This window comes from Clupea harengus, chromosome 5 (assembly GCF_900700415.2).
Source record: "Clupea harengus chromosome 5, Ch_v2.0.2, whole genome shotgun sequence".
Classification (NCBI taxonomy): Eukaryota; Metazoa; Chordata; class Actinopteri; order Clupeiformes; family Clupeidae; genus Clupea; species Clupea harengus.
Window position 1 is genome coordinate 27,584,638 of NC_045156.1, and position 10,673 is coordinate 27,595,310.

Below are 10,673 nucleotides of genomic sequence, written 5' to 3' on the forward strand. Positions count from 1 at the left end.
GTTCTGGAGCTTGCATTCACCTGGCTTATCTGCCCTGTTTTGGCAAAGTTATCTGGATTTTCTGTGTTTTGGGGTTTTTCTCTTTCCTCTGTTTTTCATCTGGAAGGATCTTCTGTGTTATGGTAAATAAAGACAAGACCTTTTTCTAAGATCTGTTCTTGGGTCCTACCTTTGCTCAGCATATTACACACTGGTTCAGCAATCCAGTGACACCGGCCTGACAGTTTCAGAGGTAGAGAAAAACACAAGAGCCTTGGCTACAGCCTAATGTAGTCTTTGAACTGCAAATGTACATTATTGTAGCAGCAGTCTGAAGACCGCAAAACCATTGTAATTAGATCTTCTGCAGAAGGTGATGGGTGTTTTCTGGATCCCTGTAACTGGTGTCTTGATGGTTGGAAACATCTTGTGTGTCAGGTATGGAGCTATACACATGACATGGGCCAGACTGAGAGAGAGACACAAAACATGTGGTTTGTTAGTTACAGGCTATTGAACATGTCCTTTGAGACTGAACTAAGATACGATCATGAGGTTTTTGGTCCAGTTGCTGTTGAATTTATGCTTTGATGTGCTTCAGACGAATATAGAGCCATGTAGCCTCACCCCATCCTGCCAAGAGTTGTTTTCACCACCTGAAACCAAAGACTGCGTGAGAACAAGACTTTGTTTTAGTGGTTAGGATGTGGTGTTTTACATGGGGAACAGTGCACTGCCCCTGTTAACATGTGTTCTGCTGCTAAAAAAAAACACTCAACAGCTCTACATCTTTACCAAGAAAGTGCACACACAATAACCAAAGGAATGTCTGTCCAGATGTGTTTTCGTGTTAGATGAGTTATCAAGGCTGGAGGGAAAATTGGGTCTTAATCTTTACAATTAAATATTTAAATAACTTAAAGTAAAATCAATAAAACAGTGTTGCAGATGCAGTTTTTACCTGAGGTGTCTAAGATGGTAGGGAGACGCTCATCATTCCCCCTATCCAGCTGGAAGAACACCACAATTATGCATATATGCAGTAGCATGCAAAAGACTGGACACCCCTGTTTAAAATGTAACTAAGCGAGTAAAAGGTTTCCAAAAGGTATGAAGTTAAAGATGACATTTCTTTAATATTTTAATCAACATGTTTTTATTTTGATCTTTTACCTTTTCAAAATAACAAAGAATTACAGTTTAGAGTCAATTATGTTAAGTTTGCTGACTATCAGCGGATAGACCAATGAAATACTGCTACTAATACAAAACTATGAATGACTGCAGTTAGGCCTCAACTGCCTACTTACTGACGGAATTACTGATCCCATGTCTGATTCTGTACATACAAAACACATCAGATTGCTCCCTCATGTCATACACGTCTCAGACCAGGCTCAACCACACACACACACACACACACACACACACACACACACACACACACAGACACACACACACACACACACACACACACACACACACACACACACACACACACACACACACACTTCACCTGACAGATAGTCTTATGCCTCTCCACCTTAGGATACCCCTGTATGACTACCAGGCCCTGTGCAAAGAGTATGCAGGAAGTGGTGACAGCGCTCATTCCTTGCTGAACGTGAGTACTGGGGAACTCTCACCCCACACATCCCTGGGTCATGCTACATGTATGCACACCACTATACACGTACACTTGGGTTTCTCAACAGACACATATAGACACCAATGCCCAGTGGCTTCCAATCATTCACAGTTCAAATCAACTTCTAAAGAGCAATGACTGTCAGGAAACAAGGCTCCAAAGGACAATCCTAGTAACCACGCCAACGGGGGGCCTTGATTGTCCCTTCAAAATGGGGCCACATCTAGGAAGCCCTCAAATGACCCCTATGGTTGGTGCAGTGACCTGCAGGTTCTACACACGAGGGGCTTGGAATTGGGCCTGTAAAGGGCACATGTATGCACTTTCCAGTATGCACTTTCCAGTATGCACTTTCCAGACACTTTTTACTTTGGAGAAAAGAAAGGAAGTTATTCTTATTTGTCTCATGATCACAGAAGCGGCAGTTGGGTCATGCAAAGGTGTGTGAGTTGGTCTGCCCACATTAAAGGGTCCTTTAGTTCCATCATGGGCTTACCGTGCCGCTGGCCTTCTCAGTTTAAAACTCTTTATTATTATTTATTATATATAATTATTATTATTATTACATTATTATAACATAGAATGTATGCATGTGGCCTTGAACACATTACATCATAGACCCTGCAAATTAGGGTCACCAGCATGTTAAAAGCAGAAGAAGGAATTACATTTTGCCTTGATTTTGTCTATTGTAGTCTGATGTGTTTAAGTGTGGGTTTTAACTAAAAAGAATGACAAATGTCCTGCCATCCATTTCATTCTACGTATTCATTTTTAGTGATTTCAGGTGATTTCTTATAGATGGAAACTCAACAAAAAACGACGCAAAGAAAAATAGAGGAACCAGCTCTAGTATATGAGCATATAACCGTGGCAGGGAACTTTTAAAACCACAGTGTCAGTGTTGGTATATGAACTTTTAACTGCAGGGGTCAAGGGATAGTATAACTTCTACATTCAGTGTTTACAGTCTCACTATTTCAGCATTAACTACTATTACATTAAAGAAATATTTTCCACTGAACACTGTTTTTTTCTATTTCACCAGCCATTCTCTGCAGTAAAATGGCTCCTGACTGAAATCGTCATGTGAGTAGAGTGGCTATCAATTTCTCTGGCAAAAACACAGCCCCCTTTCTGTATATCTATTAAAGAGTAACATAAGTGATGTATTGATATTGGTCTTGCCTTCTTCCTTACTGTCTCAGATTTCTTCTGGAGTTCAACCTGTACAGTTGGTGGAATATTGATCTCTCTGTTAAAGGTTGGTATACATTTGCAACCTTACCCCCTGATTTTGACACAGATAGAGAGAGAGTCAACCACTCTAAATGCTACTCTTTTAGCATGTCCATCTGTCATGCATTATGTCTTCCTGTCACTCTGTCTCTGCTGATCCTCTAACTGCCCCCAGCTGATCGAGGCCAGAGGGGCCGCACCGTGATGGTTCCATGTGACACGGAGTACCCTGCCTTTGTTTCTGAGCGCACCATCAAAGAGACGGCTGGGAACATTGACTGTGAGGGGTGCATGAGGTACAGCAGCCTGAAATAAACACCAGTACACAGTATACTTTTTCACCCACAGAGTTCTGTTCATTCAGGATGTGGTCTTGTCCTCAAGCTCTTGACATGCAGTAGTGTGTCGACAGCTCAGTGGCTTTCATTTGTGGGAAGTGAATAATTGCATGCTAGCTAATTAGCAGTCCTGTCCACTGTGTTCCTCTACCTCAGCTGGTACAGTCAATTGATCCAGCTGATCTTTAGGCAACATAAATAGAAATACCTTAGCTTCTCTAAAGAGCTGATTTCTATTAAAATATCTCTATTGTAAATATAAAGATAAAGCATCCACTTTTGTTTGCAGGACCTTTGTCATTCAGCAGATTCCCAGCAGTAACCTCTTCATGGTTGTCGTGGACAACAAATGTGATTGTAGCTCCATCTCTTCAGTTACCATGGAGCCTATTGAGATCATGTATATCCTTTCCTGAACTCTTAGTGACAATACTGGCACCAATATGTTTCAGTGTGATAATTATGGAAAAGTGTGAAATTTACATCAATATAGACAAGACATTATTCCTCTTTAGTTTTATCTAGGCAACAAGGTTATGACCCTAATGTTCTTTTGTGCTTCTCACAAAGTGATATTGATGTACACAATGTTTGTAAAGAATACTAGTAGTGTAATAGTGTAATAGTGTAAAAGTATAATAGTGTTTACCTTGTCAGTTGTGATGATACCATTTCCACAAAAGTTCATCTACTGGTGAGTCTGTGTTTCTGTGTTTGGCCTTTGATGTCCATTTAATGCTCTCTTCATTTTTACAGCTGAGGTGATTTCATATAGATGTAAAACTGAATAAAAAACGATGTATGTAAAAAAATAGAGGACCCTGTTCTAGTATATGAGCATATAACCGTGGCAGTGAGCTTTTAAAACCACAGTGTCAGTGGGTTTCGCTGTAGAGCTACAGGCTGCTAATGAAAACTCACACCTACTTGCCTGTTTTTAAAACATCACTTTTATAAAGAGCTTCAAAGACCTACATACATTTTGTCCTCTCAAGGGTAAGAAAAAACTGCTGTTAAATTAGACATATTTTCCACTGTACATTCTGGAGTCTTTGTGTAACTCATGTGTTGCATTGGGCCATGTCATATATGATTTAAAAAAGCCTTTCAGCTTATGCTGAGGTTACTAAAGGCACAACACATAACAAAGATAAGAAACATACGCATCACAATAAAATAACATACATGAATGATGACAGTGACAGTGATTACTTGACCAGATCCTTGTAATACGAAGTCTGTAAACTTAAGTAGAAAAGGCTTTGACCAGATCCTGGCCTAATGATGACATCTCTGTTTCATCAGAAATGTGACGACTATTTTACCACCTCCTTGCCCACAACAGGCCAACCACAGCAGAACAATAGCTTAAACAACTTCTTAAAATTGAGGCCAGTTTTATATAATGCTGTTTAGATTGTGAACTCCTACACCAGCATTCAAATTACTGCCACAGTAGATGTTTTAGGGGTGATAGCTCTTCCTCACCAGTCCATGTCTTCCTTAGTTTTGGGGGACAGCCAGTCTGGTCTGTCTCAGCCTGTCTGAAATATATAACACAATCACGATAAATTGCAGTGCAAAGGCATTCAAGCACTGTTATTGCGATACGTTATTGCAGATCTCGGTCAGTCAGTTGCAGATCTCGGTGGAAAACCTCTGCGCATGTCTAAAGACTTTAACTTGCAGCTTGCAAAGTAGTTGTGGGTTTCCTGTCTGCTTGGCATCAAACTGCTTCCTTATTTCATTAGTATTTAATGCAACACTTGTTGTTTGTTCTCAGTGACACATGAATGGGTAAAATGGCATCTTTCGCAGTATGTCTGCAATCCTTTTACTTGTTTTGGGTCATCACTCCTTACTGTAAGTAATTCCTGTTTTCTGTTTCTGTTTTGTAGCCTGATGTTAAACCATTTGAGTTATACCAGGACCTCATGAAATTACTTTTTACCCAACTGTTCATGTATAATACTTTTGAGAAACAACCCGAAACAAACAAAAACAACAAAATACCTCATATTAACAATGTGCTTTGACATCAGTATTATGTAAGAAATCAGTGTGTTTATATGTTATTCTCCATTTAATCATTTGGCTCTTCGGTTTGTTCTTGGTACATTTTGTATACGGTAGGTAGACACAGTTCACTTCACTTTCAGTTAAGGATCTATTTACTCTCAGTTGGAGTGGTTTCTTGGAGTACTGTATTTAGAAAGCTATCAATAGATTTTAATAGAGTTACACATGTAGGCTCATCTTTGCCATTTGTGCTGATGTTTTTTCATCTCATTTTTATAGTCCTGTTTGCATTCACTCATGTCCATGGTAAGTTTACAAAATATTAATTAAACATATTCATTAAAATAAGATAGGTACCCTGTAGATGTCTTAGTGAATATGAGTCATGCATCTTTTCAACAAACAAGCAAATATGAATCAAAAGATCTATGGAAGACTACAATCATTTTAAAGTCGTAACATGTACACATCGGTTATTTTTGTTAACAAATGTTTTATATTTTTCCTTAATGACAATGACGCACATTATTACTTCTGTTTTAGGACTTCCAAAACCTGAGCTGTTTGTATCTACTTCAGTCATTTTGCCGACAACCACAGTCACTCTGAGTTGTGTAGTCCCTCAGGATCCAGTGCCTCAGTGTTATTTCATGGTGGGAACAAACACCACCTCTTTATCATCATGCCAGCTGACTCTCACAGGAGAACAAATTAAAGTCCGGGGACATGTAAACCCACCTTCAGAGCTTCCAGTGAAATGTTTCTACACTGTAAACAGGTCTGGAGTTCATCCTCCCTCTGAACACTCTTCTCCTGTTTCAGTGTTTGTGCTGGGTGAGTGAAGAAGCATCACTACTGTTAATTCACTCAACATTCACTCTGTTTGGCATTTCTGAGTTCATTCCTGCCTTCTGTCTGCTGACAGATCATTTGCAGAAACCCATGGTAAGCGTGCACCATGACCGAACTGACATGCAGTTCGTCATTGTTTGTGAAATACCCAAGCAGTCCTGGAATGTCACCGGATGCCAGCTTTATACTGGACATGGGGAGAACTTTTACTTGACAGCTAAAATACAGAAAGCATCTGGAAACTGCCTTTTTTACGTGGACAAAAATTATTTATTCAGACGTCTGCAGTCAGTGGGGAGCAGAGAGGTGAGCTGTGATTATACAGTGAACACAGAACCTTCTTCTCTCGCTCCACGCAGTGACCCATACACCATTCAAGGTCAGTTTGCTCAAAATATTATTAATTTATTATTAAATACATACTATACAGACAAGACATGACATTATTGTGCTTTGTGCAGTGATGTGCATAAGTGCTGCTATATCTTACTTGTGACTTATAGTGATGCTATATCTAGCTTCTGAACCTAAGCCTCTAGGTTTCAGTAAGTTTTAATAGTTTTCTATTTTATTATCAAGTAACCCCATTGGCATAAGAAAACCTTTTGATGTCTATGGTTAACACAATAAGACAACAGCCATATCTCTTTACAGACAGCTGTGAGAGTTCTGCAGTAAATGAAAAGTCCTTTGATTTAATCGTAGTTGAACTTTCTAACCTCCTGTTTAGGTTTAACATCTCAATCTACTTCAGTTAACCTCAAACCTGCCACAAGAGGTGATGCACACACTGCCACAGGTGAGTTCCTTGCTTTTTGTAGAAATACACAATAAAGTCAGCCTAGTTAGTCTGTTTCACAGCATGACTGAATTTGGATATGAAGATTATTTCAACATTCTGAATTGGTATGTATGTATTTATGAAAAAGGAAAAAATTGAAATGGGACAATGATCTTTTTTTTATAGTGTCTCCAGGTTCAACCCCTCACCTTCATTCAGAGTACACCAAGGATGCCTCAGGTTAATGATACATTCATTATCACACTGTGAAACATTATCAAACGTTCTCGGAACAGAAAATATCTTCTTATTTCACTTAATTCTTGCTCATTCTCTGGCCTGGATTACCACATGAGCATATCGGGAACAGGCCCAGAGGCCACAGGAGCCCTAAAACTCGCTGCACCAGGGTTGTCCCATGAGACCCTATAAGGCCCCTATCAATCCACAAAGGGATACATGGGCCCCCAGTCTGAACACAAGTGGTCTAGAGCTAGTCTGATCCAGTGGCGCCATTAGGTCCAATCACGCGGGGCTATATCCCCTGATATTTTAAGCCTAGCCTGGTTCACAGCATGACTGAATGTGGAAATGAAGATTCTTTTAACATTCTGAATTGGTGTAAAAAACTAAAAAGGACATCGGTCTTATTTATAGTCTCTCCAGGTTCAAACCCTCACTTTACTTCAGAGGACACCATGGATGCTTCAGGTAAGTGATGCATTCATTATCACACTATGACACATTACCATACGTTATTTATTAGCACAGAATAAACACATATATAATCAGTTGTTTTGTCGTATTTGATATACCAGATTCTGCGATGGCCAGATTTCTATTTACTGTATGTATGCTTGTATGTATATTATGTGTATGTCAACTGCACTGAACAATACTGTTGAAAAAAACATTGGTCTGTTTTCAACCAATTATTTTCTCACAGCTACAACACTGACCCCCTCTACAGGTAAAGTCTCTGAGCATGGTTCACCAGATTCACACTTCTGTTTGTGTGACTGTAGTATAATAGTGAAAACGGTAGTTTAACGGTAGTTTAAGGTGATAAATTTTTTTAATTATTATTCTCTTGCCAGGCTTTGCTCTGTGTATTTTCCCCACTCCTCTCCTCTTTTCCCTATCTCATGGAAACTTTGAAGATATCAATTATTTGTGCATTTCGCTTATTTATTTCAGTGTCACGGGGAACAGTGCTGATCTTGGTGGTGACTAGCCTGTGTATTGTCCTGGCTGGTTTGTCTGCACTCTGTCTCATCTGGACATGTCGTATGTGATAATCATGACATTTCATTCATAGAATAGCTCTAGGAAAACACATTCATGCTCAAGGTAACACATTTGTAACTGTTGTACAGGCAGTCATCTTGAAATTAATTTTGATGCATTGTGGTCATATGAAGGACAGATAAAGACTCCTGTCATTCCCACTAGTCGCCCAGGCTATAGACTGTGTAGTTCGGTGTTCTGGGACAGACAGAATGACATAGACATAAATCGACATTGCCCACTATATCTCCAAAGGTCACCAGCTGGCACGTTAGCAAGCTTTTATTTGTGTCAGATGTGCTGTTGTTAGTAATTACAAGGTTTGTGCATTTCTTAAGAGTTAGCTTGCTAGTTTTAGACCAAAACACTTTACTTCTGTATTAAGAAAGATACAGCCTAATTTACTTTATACATCTCTGATGGGCACATCTTATTTTCTCTTTCAGGGAAACATAAACATCAGAGGTGAGATCCTATGTGTTTCATTCTTTCAAATAACACGTTCATCGTTTTAAAGGACCATAAGCTGCAACTGATTTCCTGTGTATCTTACAAACAGTTCAAAGGGAACTCTAGGCAGGACCAGACAGAGTAAGAGTCTTCACACTCACCTTATGTGTAGTCTATGTACTGGGAGGAACATGCTAATTTACAGACTATTTTATTTGTGTTTGTGCTTCAGAGAATCACCCAGACATTATGCCTGCAAATAGTACAATTACAGTAAGTAGGTTTACTGTCATTGATACTCTAGATCAATACAGGTAAAACACTGAAATTACAAACTGTGTTTTTTCATCCTTCAGACTGTTAATGACACTGTTGAAACCTACTCCATGATCACTTCAACACCCCTGACTGTAGCTCCAGGTAAAACAAGATTCTTTTGATTTATTTTCATTTACAAAGAAGAGTTCTTTGTATCTATCTATGTTCATGTCACATAAATATTACAAGGCATGAAAGTTATGTGACAATTACAGTTTTCACATTTGACTCTGTTCATTAAATCTTTCAGAGGTTGACAAAAGGGAAGACATTTTCTCTGAACAGGATGATGTGAGTGCACTATGTGCAAAGTACTGTGCTATGGATGTATAGCAAAAATCAATGGCTTTTCATTCAGATTAATTTACAGGGCCATCAGATATGCTTAGCTGTATTTATTGCTACTGTTGTTGTTAAGTATTGATATGATGGTTGTAGTGTACCCTGTTGTGTTATAATACTTAGGCAAAATAGTTGGGTATGAGTACTTGGATGGATAATGAGAGGTTTAGATGCTGTGGTCCCCAAACAATAGCACAAGTAATTGAACATCTTTTCCTGTGAATACTAAAAACTTCTGTATTTAACTATGTGTGTAAAATCACACAAATCTCATTTCACCATGTTGTTTTTCTCATTTTGAGTGCCAGTAAAAGGCCATAAACTACTTTTATTTTTGTTTATTAAACCTTTAGTTATATGTGTAGTCTTTTTGTTTTTTAACAAACTCACTTTTGCCAGTTTCATGTCTACAACTCTATATCTGACCCACCAAGTATCTCCAACCAGGGGGACCCCACATACAGCTTGGTGCAGGACCACAGGAGCCCTGTTGTCACACAGCAGGACATGACCTACAGCCTTCTGCAGGTGCACTGATACCGCTGCACATACCGCATGTAGCATTCATTATGATTTAAAAAGCTTGTCTTGTGTTTTGGAATGCCTGCATATAGAGAAAATAACTACAATGACTATGGTCTATTGAGGGTTTGATTGACATCTTATCCAGTGAAATTTCTGTTGTATTTGAGCTAGAATGCAAAGATTTCAGGAGGCAAGTTTGCAGTATATAGGCAGATGTACTAAGGGTAAATACATTGTTAAATAAGCCACGCCCACATATGCATGTCCCAAAATGACTGCCGGAATTACTGCCTCTCTGAGTACATCTGCCACTTAGTAGAATATCTTCATCAGAAGTTACATCAGTAGGCTAGTTATTATTGTTAGATAAGACATTTTAGATAAGAAATTTAAACTTTTAAATGTATTATTCACTTATTCACATTATATATATTGTTGTTAGATATTGTTGCTTGGTTCTCTGTACATCTAAAACGATTTATTAACGATTTAAAATGTATATTAGCGTATTTAAAAAATGGTGAATTCAATTTTAATAAAATGGTTATTTAAAGTGGTTATTTAAAGTGAACAAAAGTGAACAAAAGCCTATTTAAAGTGAACAAAAGCCTGATAGTATAAGTGCATTCACTGACATTTGTAGACCTGTTCTAGAATATTTAACCCAGTGGAACCTTTGGACTTTCAGGCTATGTGGACAGATATGGGCTTTGCTATTTTTGTGAAATAAAAAGGTATTGTCACACCAATGTTCGGTGATTAAACTCCTTTGTTAGAGTCATTACAAACACATTGTCTTTTATTTTCATTTATAATCAAAGGGCTTACTCTATTGGACATGTGTCATTGTAGGTGTATCGCAATCTCGTAGTTATATTTGTTGTGACAAGGTCTA

The 10,673-nt window shown here is 38.5% G+C and overlaps 1 long non-coding RNA gene across 1 annotated transcript; it reads left to right on the forward strand.

Moving 5' to 3' along the window:
• Positions 1-1,527: 1,527 nt before the first annotated feature.
• LOC116220559 lies at positions 1,528-3,601 on the forward strand. Its single transcript, XR_004163741.1, has 5 exons — positions 1,528-1,603; positions 2,676-2,716; positions 2,836-2,891; positions 3,042-3,162; positions 3,494-3,601. It is a non-coding gene; the product is annotated as an uncharacterized LOC116220559 (long non-coding RNA).
• The last annotated feature ends 7,072 nt before the right edge of the window (positions 3,602-10,673 follow it).